This window comes from Lygodium microphyllum, chromosome 9, assembly GCF_053477565.2.
Source record: "Lygodium microphyllum isolate KBCC chromosome 9, Lygodium_microphyllum_v1.1.10, whole genome shotgun sequence".
Classification (NCBI taxonomy): Eukaryota; Viridiplantae; Streptophyta; class Polypodiopsida; order Schizaeales; family Lygodiaceae; genus Lygodium; species Lygodium microphyllum.
Window position 1 is genome coordinate 12960203 of NC_141143.1, and position 3359 is coordinate 12963561.

Consider the following 3359-nt stretch of genomic DNA (forward strand, 5'->3'; position numbering starts at 1 on the left):
AGAACTCTGAGATGTCAAGCAACAGAAGATCTGGAGCAAACGCAACTAGTAGATTGATGATGATGATGACGACAATGATGTGAGCTAGGATAGCCCGAATAACAGCAAACACAGCTGATCATGTGCTCAAAATGCTAGACAGACAGTGAGAAACAGGTCACCTGGTGGAAGATGATGTCATGGCAGCAAGATGATCTGTTGTGCTGGAAAACACAGCCATCAGCAGTCAAAGAAGATGTGGCAGTAGGTGGGCAATCGCCAGCAAGGTGGAGATGGCACAGGAGCAGGGTGATGCTTCTTCTTCTCCTTCTCCTTCAGACTTCTCCTTGTCCTTCTCCTTCTCCTTCTTCTTCTTCTTCTTCTTCTTCTCCTCCTCCTTTAATCCATTGCCTAGGTCCTGACTCCTAAAGGCTAATCATATCATGGTGCCGGACCCATATTAGAGGCACGTCACTCCAATCAAGGGATACGAGGGCTCCGGCGGATCACAAAAGTGGCGGTGCAACTATTGTGGATTGGAGAAATCAGGGAGTGTAACGCATGTGAAAGACCACTTGGCTTGCATTCCCAACAAAGACATCCGGCCTTGCGCAAATGTGTCGGCAGAAGTAACAGTAAGTCTCCATTTTTGGCGTCGAAAGCGTATGGGTATTGAGCTAGAAAAGGATGAATCAAGACCACATGGGGCTAATGAAGCACAAGTGGGGCAAAGAGAGGCTATGGGCCTAGTGGCACTAGCCAAATTGAAGGTGCCAGTGGCCCATCAAAAAGAAGTGCATCCATATTCGTATCGGGTCCAAGTACAAAAAAGGACCCCGTTGCCATCTTCTAGTGGTGGTGGGCAAAAGGGCTCCTTGCATGGTGCAAGTGTCCATGCAAGACTTCAGAGGCAGGCAATTGTAGAGGCAACTAGGGAACTCACACGCTTATTTATTCGGTGTGCTATCCCTTTCAATGTGGCCACTACACATCAATGGAAGAAGACAATCAAGGCAGTAAGCCACATAGGGTGTGAGTGGGAAGGTCCATCTGCAGATGCATTATGCACACAGGAGCTTCGAAAGGAGAAAGCATCCATAGAGGCTCAATTGGAGCCCTTGAAGGAGACATGAGTGAAATATAGATGCATAATATTATGCGATGGATGGTCAGATATGCGTCGAAGGAATGTTTATAATGTTTTGATGCCTTCATGTAAAGGCACCATGTTCATTAAGGCCATCGATGCCTCTGCCTCGGGTCTTACCATCACAGGAGCTTTCATTTGGGAGCACATGCGACAGGTCATCATGGACAAAGGAGTCCAAAATGTGATGCAGGGTGATGACAGATAAAGAAAGCAATTGTGTGTCTATGGGACGTATGCTTGAGGAGGAGTTTCCTAGCATAGTATGAACTCCATGTGTATCCCATTGCCTTGACTTGCTTATTAAAGATGTTGGGCAAATATCTTGGGTGGATGACATTTTCAAGATGGCAACAAGCATAGTAAGATTTGTGAAGAAAAGGCCATCTGTCACAAGCATGTTTCGAGCCAATAGCACACTTGAGCTATTGAAGCCCTCCACCACTCGATTTGCTTATATGTTTATTGTATTGGAGAGGTTGATACGGGTCCATCCAAATTTGATACGGGCCATTGCATGCTAGGAATGGCTCACATGGAGTGAGAGAGATTCTTCAAAGGCTCTTGCTTTTAGACGCAATATTTTAAATGAGAGTTGGTGGGTTGAGGCAGAGGCATTGGTGAAAAGTCTTACTCATATTTACATTGTATTGCCCATCACTGATATGGAGCGGAGTACTTTGGGGCTTCTATATGAGTATATGGATAAAATTGGCAAGGCTTTGCTTCGCAATAGCTATTTGCCCCAAGACAAGTAAGTTTTTATTTAACTTTTACATGTGTAATTATTTGGTATTAACGAGTCCTTGATGATTGATCATTATTCTAACATCTAAGTTTTTAACATATTTTATCTATAGGGTTGATGAGATTCGCGTAGTGTGGAATGCATGATGGGATTGGTTCCATAAACCAATCCATGATGTCGCACATATCTTGCATCCCCTTTGGCGTAGCGAGGAGTAGTACACTAGCGAGAAGTTAGAGAAAGGCTTCATGGAATACACAAGGCGCCTCACAAGGGATAATATAGATAAAATGAGAAAAGTAGAGGATGATTTGCTAGCATTTTATAATCATTCTCTTCATTTTGGCCGACCCATAGCTAGGCTTCGAGAGAGACAGCTTTAGCCTATCTCTTGGTGGGAGAAATATGGCAATTGTGCTCCTACTTTGGTATATGACTGGTGACTTTTATATTTTGAATCTTGATTATCTAATGCATTATGCAACCTAGGTAACAAGTTCTGTAATCTATTGCCCACTCAAATGTTGATTTTATGGCATACATATTAGCAATTGTCAATTACTTAACCTCAATCTTTTAAATTTGAATACAAACGCATTGCCATTCGTGTCCTCTTGCAAGATTGTAGTTCAGGGCCTGCTGAGAGGAATTGGAGCATATGTGCTCTCTTCCACACCAAAAAGAGAAACAAGCTCACAACTGCCCAGTTGGAGCATTTAGTGTTTTGCCATTGTAATCTCCAGCTTCTTGAGAGGACCACTCTGTCCCCTGAGCCTTCACAGGTAAATTGGTAATTATTAGTATTATGTATAATTAACTTTTTAACCTTGAGTTCTTGACACTTGACATTGCTAATTTGCTTGGAAGTTGGATTGTAAATTGTGATATGTATGAAGTTTGAACATTGAACATATTGAATCTCCTCTCATATGATATATCTTTGTCTCGTTTACCTTTACATGTGAATGTTGAGAAGATTGATATAGAGAATGTGCGTGACATTCTGCAGATACCACAGGAGGAGCAGGATATCTACTCTATGCTCTATAAGGAGCTATCAGCACCGGTGCATGAGACTCGTGCATAGAGGAGGGTTAGAGTAAGGGCCACACGTAGTCATGCATCACAGGTAGATTTAGAGCCAGAGTCTGAGCATGAGACTGAGGCTGCTTCATCAACTTCTCGATCAGGGACCTCAGAGTCAGATGAGGAGATGATGCACTGATTCTCAGAGTCCAGATGGCTGGTGATATATAGGAGTCAGTTTAGCAGTGCAGAGTCCAGACTAGAGTTGTCGGTTGTTTATTGATGTTGATACTTATAGCCTCACTAGACTTTGGAGTTTTAACAGATAATAGATTATTCACATGACATAGTTACTATCATTGTAACTTGATCCCACATATTATACATCTTGATTCTTGTTCCATTGTTCTTAATGTCAGTCTTCACTGCTCTTTAAAGTTTAGATCATAGATTATTCAT

General features: G+C 42.5%; 1 pseudogene; it reads left to right on the forward strand.

Annotated features, from left to right (window-relative positions):
- The first annotated feature begins 422 nt into the window (after positions 1 to 422).
- LOC148030809 (uncharacterized) lies at positions 423 to 2961 on the forward strand (annotated as a pseudogene).
- The last annotated feature ends 398 nt before the right edge of the window (positions 2962 to 3359 follow it).